This window comes from Astyanax mexicanus, chromosome 3, assembly GCF_023375975.1.
Source record: "Astyanax mexicanus isolate ESR-SI-001 chromosome 3, AstMex3_surface, whole genome shotgun sequence".
Classification (NCBI taxonomy): Eukaryota; Metazoa; Chordata; class Actinopteri; order Characiformes; family Acestrorhamphidae; genus Astyanax; species Astyanax mexicanus.
Genome location: NC_064410.1, coordinates 37,850,978 through 37,866,238, shown reverse-complemented (window position 1 = coordinate 37,866,238; position 15,261 = coordinate 37,850,978). Strand labels below are relative to the sequence as shown.

General features: G+C 37.9%; 1 protein-coding gene across 1 annotated transcript in view; it reads left to right on the top strand.

The window, feature by feature from the left end:
* The first annotated feature begins 405 nt into the window (after positions 1–405).
* The window catches only part of adcy2b (adenylate cyclase 2b (brain)), a 144,859-nt gene continuing 130,003 nt past the window's right edge, over positions 406–15,261 (top strand). The window contains exon 1 of the mRNA XM_007231726.4: positions 406–738. The gene's annotated coding sequence lies outside the window, so the exon portion shown is untranslated. The remainder of the gene's footprint in view (positions 739–15,261) is intronic.

Below are 15,261 nucleotides of genomic sequence, written 5' to 3'. Positions count from 1 at the left end.
ACACTTCAGTTCTGACATTTGTTGTTTTAGGCTTTTAAGGGTTTTTAAACATGTTTAAAATTAACATAATTAGCCTTTATTCTCAAATCTAAATTATTGATATTATATTATAGATTTTAACAGGCTAATAGTCCTTATTTGTTTTTAGACAGTCATGCAATGCCAAAAGCTAAATTTTTAGTTTCAATTAAAAAAAATATAGTAGTTGACTATACAGGTACTGCACATAGCTGAAATTCGGTATATTTAGCTGACATACCCTGAATCTTATTCACTGCTGACTTTACATAAAAAAAAAAAAACACAACAAAAGGAGAACATAGTGCTGCTGATATTTACTTGAAAGCAGTACATTCCCACCAGACTCTTATCCTTCTGGTAAAAACTTGAAACTAGTCTGACTGCAGCTTTTCCTCTGCCAGGGGTCAAAGAAGGGGAGCTCAAACTGACTGAGCTCTAGACTAGCAAACACTAGCTAAATTATACAAATATTAACTAGCCTAATTCTTCACTCTCGAAAACAAACTGGACCAGCTAGTTTAGCTGACTACCACCAAACTACAGCTAACCAACAAGCTATTTTATTTTTTTCCGGTGAGATTCAAGAAAGCCAAAACCAGAGAAACTCTGGTGGAGTGAGGCTAAAAGCTAACCGGCTACAATCTCCAAAATTGCTAACTAGCAAGCTAAAAACACATAGTTTGAGTGGACACAACTAAATGAAAGCTTCCCTATCAGGTAAGACACTTGAATTTCTAGAGTCTGTTTTTTTTACGTGTAATAAATATGGTTGCTGTAATATTTGGCTTGTGTAGTCTCACCAGGAAACTCACAGTTAAGTTAAATTCTTAGCTAAACTTGCTACTAGATTAACTATCCAGCTAGGTTAGCTAGCTAGCCTGACAGAGTTATAGTTAAATGGGCATATTAGCTTAAATAGCTAAGTTAATTATATGAGATATCAACACCTTCCTTCATGCTTCAGTTTTTCAGGAAACACAAAAAACAGTAGTTTGGCTCTTTAAAAATTAGCAGTGGTTTAAGAGAAGAGTTTATCATCTAACCAGAAACCTACCTTAATTCAGAATGTTTAAAACACTGATTGAAAATAAAGAGAAAAGGTAACATTTTAACAGCAACAAATTGTAGAGCATTTTTAGCTAACTTTATGCTGATTAAAATGCAGACAAAAAATGCAGTCTAAAAAACGTAATTCAAATAAACAACTATGCAATATTAATGGACTTTATTAATGAGAAGTGGACTTTATATTATATTAAATATCTCATTATTTACCATCTGAGAACAAGCCCTAAATCCTAGAAATTATTTCAGTGAAGGTAGACATAACTTAACTAAAATATAGACATTGCACCAGACAAAGTCACATACATCCTATTTATCTATACATCAGATAATATTTTAAAATTATGGGACGAATGTGGGCGGTTGTAAGGTCAATCACCATCAACAGAGGGTAAGTAACTGTATTCTCTTCTCAGGATGTCTTTACTCAATTATAATATATATGTGTATGAAAAAAAAATAGCTGTAATATTAATTATTAAAATGTTACATATAGCACCTTTAACAAACCATGTACTTAATTTACCTACCCCATTCCTGACAGTTCATTACTAATATGAGGGATTCTGTAGGTGAGCCAAGGTGGCACACAGCAGACTCTCTAAGGGAAGAAAGTAAACTCACGAAGAGCAAAGCACTCAATTTCTGGACGATTACGTTTTGTCCATAGGGCAGCTCTTTAAGATACTTAATAGTGAGTTTTCTAGTCTAGGATTCATTGATTAAAGCATTACGACATGGCCACGGGGATTTGAGCTAAAGCACATCATTCCCATTACCGAGGCCAAGTAGCAATAATACCTAAAACACTTGAATTAGATTAGGTTCACACCACAAAAAAGGAAGGTCATGCTGATACAGTGGCTAGCTGGAGCCATTAATTTGTGTGTATGTGTGTACATGCAGGTCGGTGAGTGTGGAGCTCCACACATCCACATGGTTAATGAGATCAAGGGGCCATTTCACTGGGCAGACTCGGTGGGGGTCACGGTCCGGGAGAGAGTTGCAGTCTGAGCCATTAGAGCAGGCCGCTGTAATGGATACAGATTAATCAAGTCCCTCAGTGCTCTTGTTTAAATGCTGAGCTGTACCGTATGCTCATTTATTACATGTACTGAAAACACAGATGCACATCATAGCTTACAAGGTGGTTACATGTGCTCGCTGAAGTGTGAAAACCAATTTTTGTTTAGAATTGGTGATTGTTGTGGTTTTCTCTAAGGATTAGATGTCAAACTTGAATTTGGGCCATAAATGTTAAAACCTGGTCAAAAATGAGAAAAAAAAAACTGGCTCAGGGTAGTAGGGTAACATTTTGCTAATGCAAGTGCTCTTCTAAGTTAAAGGTGCAATTCCATTGTTTTTTCATTTATTTTGAAATGTCTAGTTGTGATATCTAATATGAATGAAAGCCCTGTGAGCCACCGGAGATCCTATAGTTACTTACACACAGAGGTGGGTAGTCCAGGTCCAGAAAGTTAAAATGCATGCCAGGCTTGGAATAAAACCCAGAGGTTGATTTTAACTTTCTTAGCTAGCTAAGTAGCTAGTGTAAACAGAACTGTTCTAAACATACACCTAGCTAGCTCAATTGTACTTCGCTGGTGGTGTTCCATAGACAATTTTTTTTAAAGATTTGTTCCTTAGCTCTAAATTATTGGGCAAAACATGTGATGTGATGTGTTGTTTGCACAAAGAACACAGGAACGAACTGCCGTGCTGTTCCTAGCACTGATAGTTAGCTCCTATCTGACAAGATGGGTGGTCTCAAGCCAAGGTAGGCAAGGCCATGAATACTAATTCATGGATTGACGTAGATACAGGTTCTTCTCCTGATCGACTCGTTTTTCTGAATATTTTATTTTACTAGCTACTTCAGACAATGGAGGCTGAGGAAGGGTTTGTGCAGCATGCATATACAACTCATAGAGACATATTGTATTTCACAAAGAAACACAAGAAAAAGTGAATTTTAGAAGAAGGACACATTAAGGGCAAACATTAAGGGCAAAAAGATTTAAAATACACAGCGGTTAACAGTAAGGGTGAACACAACAACATTTTTCTATATAGATCCAGCTTTCATTCTTTTCTCTAGAGAGATTTATTGTGTATTCGTTGTATACATGTTTTTGTTCTCTGGATTTCCTGTGGCATTTGGCCAGGTCTGTTTTATCATAATGAAAGGATGTCTGTTTGAGCTTCCATCAGTATATCCAGTCACTGCCTGGGTTAGATTTACTTTAGCCAGTCTCTCCATCGCTATCACATGTGTAACCTCCTGCATTAAATATGGATGTGATTTTCACAAATTTTTGCAATAATAATGCATGCTGTGATGTGTACACATAACACTGTGGATTGGGGAATGAGGAAAGTGCCTGCAAAATGGAGTGTCCCATCTATAATTCACATCGCCTTTCCATAAGCATCCAGTAAAGGACCACGTGTGAAAGTGATTTAAATCAGATCAAATTTCATCAAAATCGGGTCTGATTAATTTTAAGGCAGAAAATCAGATTTGATTTCTAATGTCAGTGTAGACTAAGAAGGTTGAAAGTGGGGTGGCTTGTATGTGTGTTTTTTGTTAGAGCTAGTTCTTTCAATACTGTTGTAATCAATGATGGGAACATAATTAGCTATAGAAATGTATATAATCAGTGAGAATTGGCTGATCGATTAGGACATTTCCATTTTTTTTAGTTCTGACATTTGCTTCTAAGAATCTTCTCCGCTAATAAGATCCCCTCATAATAACATAAACACCTTCCTTTACTGGAGCTGTGGTGGATCTCTACACCCATTGGATTACATGTTGTTGTGTGAAGGATCCAGTCACTATTTATTATAAACTGACTGCAGAAAAGTGATAAAAATGACTACAAAACAAACCAATTATTCAATATTACACACGTTGTAGTCCATAGACAGCAATTTTAGACACAACTATCTTCCAGTGTGTCCCACTGTGTGGCATAAGCATTTACTGCTTGTGAGGAGGTCACTTCGGCATAGTAGTTGGGTATTTGCACTTGAGAGTGGGTACTTTTTATTAGTTCATTTCAATGGAAGTGTTTTCATGTTCCCCTCAAAAGCACTAGATTGAAAATTGCTGACTGAATTCTGATTAGAATTTTTGTCAGACTATGCTTTCCTTTTTTAATACCATATTTTACTCACACATTTTATCATACACCAAAAACAACCTTGTAGACAGTAGGGGTGTAACGGTACAGAAAATTCACGGTTTGGTTCACACCTCGGTTCGGTACATTTTTAGCACACTTGGTAGAAAAAATAAAGAGGCTAGGCATTCTGTATAGAAACTTAATTAAATCCTGTTTTTTTTTAGGATGGAGTGTTGTAACAGGGCTTGAGCACTTTTATTAAATGCTTGAAACCAGGGTTTTCTCCTACTGTCGTCATGAGAGGCTCTCCATCTTTTGAATCTCGTTGGAAAAAAATAAGCAAACAATAAGCTTGATTGTGGCACTTTATTAAGAACAAAAACAACAACATTACTTTAACTGATTAAGCTACAAATATTTTGTTTCTAAGCATATTACTGGATGCACTTCAGTGTTTTTGAGTTTTTTAAAGAAATATCTGCATTATATTGTTAAAATTAAATTTTATTAGTGGTGTCAATCACTTAAAAATTCATTAAAATCATGATTCATTTATTTTAATGCTGGACTTTCTTACTTTAGTATAGTTTGGTTTAGGTCTGGCAGACTAGATCCTTTTGTGCTGTATTATAATATCTGAGAGAGAGAGAGAGAGAGAGAGAGACACGGCGCGTGCGCGAGAGAGACACACGGTGCGCAAGAGAGAGACAGCGAGAGAGTGAGAGAGAGAGACACGGCGCGTGCGTGAGAGAGAGACACACACACGGTGCGCGAGAGAGAGAGAGTGAGAGAGAAAGACACGGCGCCCGCGCACGAGAGAGAGAGATACAGCGAGAGAGTGAAAGAGAGAGAAACGGCGCGCGCGCACGAGAAAGAGAGAAAGAGAGAGACTGCGAGAGAGAGACTCGGCGCGAGCGACCATTAATTTCTTATGGCAGCGACGGTGTGTAGACAGTTTGAATGATCTTAACACATTCCGGTTGTTAATGCTAATAACAACAGTGTTACACAAGTCTCCTATAGACTGCCTGTGTACCCTGTATTCTGCGTGCGTTTTTCGCGTACCGAACCGTGACCCCCCTACCGTGACAATTCATAAAGAATACACGTAACTTACTCCCCTAGTAGACATTACCAAGTGCAGACTGTAAAGGTTCACAAAGTTTATAATTAGGGTTCAAGCACCGAAGGTGCGTAGAACCCTATTGTTTTTGCTAAGATTTTTCTTCTTCTTCTTCTTCTTCTTATTATTATTATTATTATTATTAGGGTTCAAGCACCGAAGGTGCGTAGAACCCTATTGTTTTTGCTAAGATTTTTAGGGGTTCGAGCACGTAGTGCTAGAAACCCTATTGTAATTGTTCTGATTATTATTATTATTATTATTATTATTATTATTATTAGGGGTTCGAGCACGTAGTGCTAGAAACCCTATTGTAATTGTTCTGATTATTATTATTATTATAGTTCTTATTCTTTTTCTGCCATAGAAGTGATTGGGCAGAAGAAACCGTAAGGCCTACAGGGCTGAGACTTGGTCATATGGTAGTACTTCTCACCGCTACTCAGATTCAAAAGATGAGCCCGATCGGCCTCAAGGGGGCGCTATGGCGAAGGTCAACGCGTTTGGCCTCGTAACTCCTACGCCCTGATAGCTAGAGCAAAAATTCTTGCATTATATGATTCCTTGGTTAATGGCAAATCAAAAAGGTCAATAGAACCACTAAGCTCCGCCCACTTAGATTTTTTGCTATTTAGCATAAAATGCAAAACCTACTTTTGCGAACTAGTCTGTGGATTTTTGACCAATCCTGACAAGTTTGGTGTCAAACAACTCAGCAGAGTCCCAACTTCAATAATTATCGAAAAAATCTTGAAATTTCTAAACAATATGGCCGCCATATGCAAATTAATCTTACCGTGGCACACCAAAATTCACTCTAACAGCTGTAACTTTTGAATGCTTAAACTGACACTAATGCCGCTTTAGACCTTTGTTACTAACATGATTCTGAGGTAGCCTGTCTATCTGTGTAGACGTACGCCCCCAGGGGGCGGAGCCAAAGCTAAAAATCTGTTTCTCAGGAACCGTACAAGCTATCAAGCTCTCGTTTGGCATGTATCCTCTGTGGCCTATGTCCTAATGGTCTACCGAAGGATATTTTGATGTGTGAATTTTTGTGGTCGCTATTAGCCAATCAGATTACAGCAAGCTTTTGACAGGCTAAACAATCACCAATCAGGACGATACTTATATTGTACATGTATATGAGGGCCTTTTATCATCCATTAAAATATGGCGTTGATTGGCCTCTAGGGGGCGCTATAGCAGAAAATCAGTTATATCTAAAGGTACAAGTGACCTAGGCTTGTTATTCTTTTTGAGTTGTATGCTTTGCTGTAACCTTTACAACTTTGTAATTACATGTCTTTACCAAAAATGTATTGTTTTGCATCAGTGGCCAGTAGAGTAAAAATTGCACTTTTCGAACTAGTCCCTGGATATTCAACCAATTAAATCAACTTTGGTCTTTTCACAATCTTGAGACCGTGTAGGTAAATAATTATCAAAAAAATGTTGGAATTTTAACTTTTTATGGCCCCAACACCTTGATCAAACATGTACGTGAAAGCCTTTTCAGAGTTATTTGGCCAAAACTCTGTCAAAGTTTAAAACATGCCAAAACTGTTGAAGCTACTAATTAACAATGACATTTGAAGTACATGTGCCAATTATGAGCCAAATAAGTCTTCAGTAGGCTCTACAGTGAAAAAATAACTATTTTCAATTTATTCTATTTATCGCTTTTTTCCAACCTAAATGGACAGAAGACAGGAACCTTTCACCCTATCAACACACAAATTTATACACATATATAGACTGATAATCTGATCTTGATTGCAAATTTTAAGCCAAATCGGACATGTTTTGCCTCTACAACGGCTGGAAAACTACAGCGATTTTGTAGGCCTCAAGCCTGTATTATCGCTTTTTTCAAATCTAAATGGACAGAAGACAGGAACCTTTGACCCTATTGACACAGAAATTGACATACATATATAGATTGATATTGTGATCTTGATTGCAAATTTTGAGCCAAATCAGATATTTTTTTGCCTCTAATATGGCCAAAGAGCAACAGCCATTTTGTAGGCCATAAGCCTGTATTATCACTTTTTTCAAACCTAAATGGTCAGAAGTCAGGAACCTTTGACCCTATCAACACACAAATTTACATTCATGTATATACAGACCACTTGATCATGAGTACCAATTTGGAGCCCAATCGGACGTTTCTTCTCTTTTTGATAAATAGAAACACACTGATAGGGAATGTTCTGTCTTTCTGATAGAGTGATAGATTTCCAGCAGGTTATATGTGGTCTCTTGCTGCGCTCTGGTGGTCATTTGGTGAAACAGCTACAGGTGAATTATTCTAAATTAAAGCTCTGCTGAACTTATTCAATCTTGCTTGTCTTGCTTAATTGAACATATTTATCCTTCTTGTTCATGCTGGTCAGCCGCCTGGGTCATTCTTGTTTATGCTCCACCCACTTAATTTTTTTTAAAATTTGCATAATATGCAAAACCTACTTTTGAGATCTTGTCCTTGGATCCTTGACCAATCATGACATGTTTGGTGTCAAACAGTTCAGCAGAGCTTACTCCTCAATAATTATTAAAAAAATCTTTACATTTATAAACAATATGGCCGCCATATGCAAATGAGTTCTACCATGGTGCAGTAAAATGTCTTTAACACTTATAACTTTTGAATGCTTAACCTGACACTAATACCACTTCAGTCCTTTGATCATTACATGATTCTCAGATACCCTGTCAGTTTAAGTAGACATACACCCCCCCAGGGGGCGGGGCCAATGCTCGATAGCTGTTTCTCTAGAACCATACAAGCTATCAAGGTCATCCTAGCCAATTATCATCTATGGCCCATGCACTAATGGTACACCAAATGAAAATTTGATATGGACACTTTTGTGGTCACTATTAGCCAATCACATTCCAGCAAACTTTTAACAGGCGGAATGTTAATCAGGTCAAAACTTATATACTATATACGGGTTATTTATATGCCCTTTTTATGCCTTGTGTTTTTTCAATTTAAGAACTGAATTTGTTTCACCAAATGCCCACTAGAGTGCAGTAAGACACCACATAAAACCTGATGAACACTACAGCTCAATTTACCAATGCTTTTCAACTAGTTTACTCACACCACTCATCTAGCATTGTCATTATGGTCTTTATGGTCACGCTGGTTACCGAGCTTGGTTATCCAGTTTGGTGATGACGGTCAACCAGCAACAGGTTTTAAACCTAATTGGCCTCCAGGGGCCTCTTTGCCTGTGACGCTCGAACCCCGTAAATCGCCGCTTGCGGCTATATTTATTATTATTCTTATTCTTTTTCTGCCATAGAAGTGATCGGGCAGAAGAAACCGTAAGGCCTACAGGGCTGAGACTTGGTCATATGGTAGTACTTCTCACCGCTACTCAGATTCAAAAGATGAGCCCGATCGGCCTCAAGGGGGCGCTATGGCGAAGGTCAACGCGTTAGGCCTCGTAACTGCCACGCCCTGATAGCTAGAGCAAAAATTCTTGCATTATATGATTCCTTGGTTAATGGCAAATCAAAAAGGTCAATAGAACCACTAAGCTCCGCCCACTTAGATTTTTTGCTATTTAGCATAATATGCAAAACCTACTTTTGAGAACTTGTCCTAGGGTCATTGACCAATCCTGTCATATTTGGTGTCAAACAACTCAGCAGAGTCCCAACCTCAATAATTATCAAAAAAATTGTGAAATTTGTAAACAATATGGCCGCCATATGCAAATTAATCTTACCGTGGCACACCCAAATTTACTCTAACAGCTGTAACTTTTGAATGCTTAAACCTACACTAATGCAACTTTAGACCGTTGATGCCAACATGATTCTGAGGTAGCCCGTCAATCTGTGTAGACATACGCCCCCAGGGGGCGGAGCCAAAGCTAAAAATCTGTTTCTCAGGAACCGTACAAGCTATGAAGCTCTCCTTTGGCATGTATCATCTATGGCCTATGTCCTAATGTTTTACAGAAGGAAAATTTGATATGCAAATTTTTGCGATCGTTATTAGCCAATCAGTTTCCAGCAAGCTTTTGACATGCTAAACAATGACCAATCAGGACGATACTTATACCCTACATGTATCTCAGGGCCTTCTATCATCCATTAAAATATGGCGTTGATTGGCCTCAAGGGGGCGCTATAGCAGAAAATCAGTTATATCTAAAGGTACAAGTGGCCTAGGCTTGTTATTCTTTTTTAGTTGTATACTTTGCTGTAGCCTTTACAACTTTGTAATTACATGTATTTACCAAAAATGGAAAGATTTTCATCAGTGGCCAAAAGAGTAAAAATTGCTCTTTTCGAACTTGTCTTTAAGTCCTTAATCAATCAAAATAACTTTGGTCTTGATGCAATCTTGAGACCCTGTAGGTAAATAATTATCAAAAAAATCTTGACATTTTAACTATTTGAGGCCCATAAACCTTGATCAAACATGTACGTGAAAGCCTTTTCAGAGTTATTTGGCCAAAACTCTGTCAAAGTTTAAAACATGCCAAAACTGTTGAAGCTACTAATTAACAATGACATTTGAAGCACATTTGCCAAGTATGAGCCAAATAAGTCTTCAGTAGGCTCTACAGTGAAAAAATAACTATTTTCAATTTATTCTATTTATCGCTATTTTCCAACCTAAATGGACAGAAGACAGGAACCTTTCACCCTATCAACACACAAATTTATACACATATATAGACTGATAATCTGATCTTGATTGCAAATTTTCAGCCAAATCGGACATGTTTTCCCTCTACAACGGCTGGAAAACTACAGCGATTTTGTAGGCCTCAAGCCTGTATTATCGCTTTTTTCAAACCTAAATGGACATAAGTCAGGAACCTTTCACCCTATCGACACAGAAATTGACATACATATATAGACTGATATTGTGATCTTGATTGCAAAGTTTGAGCCAAAACAGATATTTTTTGCCTCTAATATGGCCAAAGAGCAACAGCCATTTTGTAGGCCATAAGCCTGTATTATCGCTTTTTTCAAACCTAAATGGACAGAAGTCAGGAACCTTTGACCCTATCAACACACAAATTTACACACATATATATGCAGACCACTTAATCATGAGTACCAATTTGGAGCCCAATCGGACTTTTCTTCTCTTTTTAATAAATAGAAACACACTGATAGGGAATGTTCTGTCTTACTTATAGAGTGATAGATTTCCAGCAGGTTATATGTGGTCTCTTGCTGCGCTCTGGTGGTCATTTGGTGAAACAGCTACATTTGAATTATTCTAAATTAAAGCTCTGCTGAACTTATTTAATCATTTTTGTCTTGCTTAATTGAACATATTTATCCTTCTTGGTCATGCTAGTCAGCCACCTGGGTCATTCTTATTTATGCTCCACCCACTTAATTTTTTTTAAATTTGCATAATATGCAAAACCTACTTTTGAGATCTTGTCTTTGCCTCCTTGACCAATCATGACATGTTTGGTGTCAAACAGTTCAGCAGAGCTTACTCCTCAATAATTATAAAAAAAAATCTTTACATTTATAAACAATATGGCCGCCATATGCAAATTAGTTTTACCATGGTGCAGTAAAATGTCTTTAACACTTATAACTTTTGAATGCTTAACCTGACACTAATACCACTTCAGTCCTTTGATCATTACATGATTCTCAGATACCCTGTGAGTTTAAGTAGACATACACCTCCCCAGGGGGCGGGGCCAATGCTCGATAGCTGTTTCTCTACAACCATACAAGCTATCAAGGTCATCCTTGCCAATTATTATCTTATGGCCCATGCACTAATGGTACACCAAATGAAAATTTGATATGGACACTTTTGTGGTCACTATTAGCCAATCACATTCCAGCAAGCTTTTGACAGGCAGAATGTTTATCAGGTCAAAACTTATACACTATATATGGGTTATTTCTATGCCCTTTTTATGCCTTGTGTTTTTTGAATTTAAGAACTGAAGTTGTTTCACCAAATGCCCACTAGAGTGCAGCAAGACACCACATAAAACCTGATGAACACTACAGCTCAATTTATCAATGCTTTTCAACTAGTTTACTCACACCACTCATCTAGCATTGTCATTTTGGTCTTTATGGTCACGCTGGTTACCCAGCTTGGTTATCCAGTTTGGTGATGACGGTCAACCAGCAACAGGTTTTAAGCCTAACTGGCCTCCAGGGGCCTCTTTGCCTGTGACGCTCGAACCCCGTAAATCGCCGCTTGCGGCTATATTTCTTCTTCTTATTATTATTATTATTAGGGGTTCGAGCACGTAGTGCTAGAAACCCTATTGTAATTGTTCCGATTATTATTCTTATTCTTTTTCTGCCATAGAAGTGATCGGGCAGAAGAAACCGTAAGGCCTACAGGGCTGAGACTTGGTCATATGGTAGTACTTCTCACCGCTACTCAGATTCAAAAGATGAGCCCGATCGGCCTCAAGGGGGCGCTATGGCGAAGGTCAATGCGTTAGGCCTCGTAACTCCCACGCCCTGATAGCTAGAGCAAAAATTCTTGCATTATATGATTCCTTGGTTAATGGCAAATCAAAAAGGTCAACAGAACCACTAAGCTCCGCCCGCTTAGATTTTTTGCTATTTAGCATAATATGCAAAACCTACTTTTGAGAACTTGTCCTAGGGTCATTGACCAATCCTGTCATATTTGGTGTCAAACAACTCAGCAGAGTCCCAACCTCAATAATTATCGAAAAAATAGTGAAATTTGTAAACAATATGGCCGCCATATGCACATTAATCTTACCGTGGCACACCCAAATTTACTCTAACAGCTGTAACTTTTGAATGCTTAAACCGACACTAATGCCACTTTACAACTTTGATGCCAATATGATTCTGAGGTAGCCATTCAATCTGTGTAGACATACGCCCCCAGGGGGCGGAGCCAAAGCTAAAAATCTGTTTCTCAGGAACCGTACAAGCTATGAAGCTCTCCTTTGGCATGTATCATCTATGGCCTATGTCCTAATGTTTTACAGAAGGAAAATTTGATATGCAAATTTTTGCGATCGTTACTAGCCAATCAGATTCCAGCAAGCTTTTGACATGCTAAACAATGACCAATCAGGACGATACTTATACCCTACATGTATCTCAGGGCCTTCTATCATCCATTAAAATATGGCGTTGATTGGCCTCAAGGGGGCGCTATAGCAGAAAATCAGTTATATCTAAAGGTATAAGTGGCCTAGGCTTGTTATTCTTTTTTAGTTGTATACTTTGCTGTAGTCTTTACAACTTTGTAATTACATGTGTTTACCAAAAATGCAAAGATTTTCATCAGTGGCCAAAAGAGTACAAATTGCTCTTTTCGAACTTGTCTTTAAGTCCTTAATCAATCAAAACAAATTTGGTCTTGATGCAATCTTGAGACCCTGAAGGTAAATAATTATCAAAAAAATCTTGACATTTTAACTATTTGAGGCCCATAAACCTTGATCAAACATGTACGTGAAAGCCTTTTCAGAGTTATTTGGCCAAAACTCTGTCAAAGTTTAAAACATGCCAAAACTGTTGAAGCTACTAATTAACAATGACATTTGAAGCACAAGTGCCAAGTATGAGCCAAATAAGTCTTCAGTAGGCTCTACAGTGAAAAAATAACTATTTTCAATTTATTCTATTTATCGCTATTTTCCAACCTAAATGGACAGAAGACAGGAACCTTTCACCCTATCAACACACAAATTTATACACATATATAGACTGATAATCTGATCTTCATTGCAAATTTTCAGCCAAATCGGACATGTTTTGCCTCTACAACGGCTGGAAAACTACAGCGATTTTGTAGGCCTCAAGCCTGTATTATCGCTTTTTTCAAATCTAAATGGACAGAAGTCAGGAACCTTTGACAAACATAAACAAATATAACATAAATTGACACAGAAATTGACATACATATATAGACTGATATTGTGATCCTGATTGCAAATTTTGAGCCAAATCGGACATGTTTTGCCTCTACAACGGCTGGAAAACTACAGCGATTTTGTAGGCCTCAAGCCTGTATTATCGCTTTTTTCAAATCTAAATTGACAGAAGTCAGGAACCTTTGACCCTATTGACACAGAAATTGACATACATATATAGACTGATATTGTGATCTTGATTGCAAATTTTGAGCCAAATCAGATATTTTTTGCCTCTAATATGGCCAAAGAGCAACAGCCATTTTGTAGGCCATAAGCCTGTATTATCACTTTTTTCAAACCTAAATGGTCAGAAGTCAGGAACCTTTGACCCTATCAACACACAAATTTACATACATGTATATACAGACCACTTGATCATGAGTACCAATTTGGAGCCCAATCGGACTTTTCTTCTCTTTTTAATAAATAGAAACACACTGATAGGGAATATTCTGTCTTTCTGATAGAGTGATAGATTTCCAGCAGGTTATATGTGGTCTCTTGCTGCGCTCTGGTGGTCATTTGGTGAAACAGTTACAGTTGAATTATTCTAAATTAAAGCTCTGCTGAACTTATTCAATCTTGCTTGTCTAGCTTAATTGAAGATCTTTATCCTTCTTGGTCATGCTAGTCAGCAGCCTGGGTCATTCTTGTTTATCCTCCACACACTTAATTTTTTTTTAAATTTGCATAATATGCAAAACCTACTTTTGAGATCTTGTCCTTGGATCCTTGACCAATCATGACATGTTTGGTGTCAAACAGTTCAGCAGAGCTTACTCCTCAATAATTATTAAAAAAATCTTTACATTTATAAACAATATGGCCGCCATATGCAAATGAGTTCTACCATGGTGCAGTAAAATGTCTTTAACACATAACTTTTGAATGCTTAACCTGACACTAATACCACTTCAGTCCTTTGATCATTACATGATTCTCAGATACCCTGTCAGTTTAAGTAGACATACACCCCCAGGGGGCGGGGCCAATGCTCGATAGCTGTTTCTCTAGAACCATAAAAGCTATCAAGGTCATCCTAGCCAATTATCATCTATGGCCCATGCACTAATGGTACACCAAATGAAAATTTGATATGGACACTTTTGTGGTCACTATTAGCCAATCACATTCCAGCAAGCTTTTAACAGGCGGAATGTTAATCAGATCAAAACTTATATACTATATACGGGTTATTTCTATGCCCTTTTTATGCCTTGTGTTTTTTCAATTTAAGAACTGAATTTGTTTCACCAAATGCCCACTAGAGTGCAGTAAGACACCACATAAAACCTGATGAACACTACAGCTCAATTTATCAATGCTTTTCAACTAGTTTACTCACACCACTCATCTAGCATTGCCATTATGGTCTTTATGGTCACGCTGGTCACCCAGCTTGGTTATGCTGGCCATCCAGCTTGGTCATGCTGGCCATTCACATTGGTCATTATGGTCCTGCTGGTCATTCAGCTTTGTCCTCATAGTAATGGTGGTCTTCCAGCTTGGTCATACTGGCCAACCACCTTTGCCATGCTGGTCATCCAGTTTGGTCATTATGGTCCTCCAGCTTGGTCAATATGGTCAACAAGTTTGTCATCCAGATTAGTCATGCTGGTAATCTAGCTTGGTCTTCACGGTCATGCTGGTCATCCTCATCCAGTTTGGCGATGCCGGTCAACCGGCAACATGTTTTAAGCCTAACTGGCCTCCAGGGGTCTCTTTGCCTGTAACGCTCGAACCCCGTAAATCGCCGCTTGCGGCTATATTTATTATTATTATTCTTTTTCTCCTGTAAAAACAGTTGTGCAGCCTAAACCGTAAGTCATAGAGAAATGAAACTTGGTAGGTAGATGTAGGATCAGTGCATCTCGGTGGACAACAAAAATGGCACCGATTGGTCAAGTGGTGGCGCTATAAACAAGGAAATTCATTTTTCACAATTTTCTCAATAACTCAAAAACCATAAGACCTACATTCAAAATTC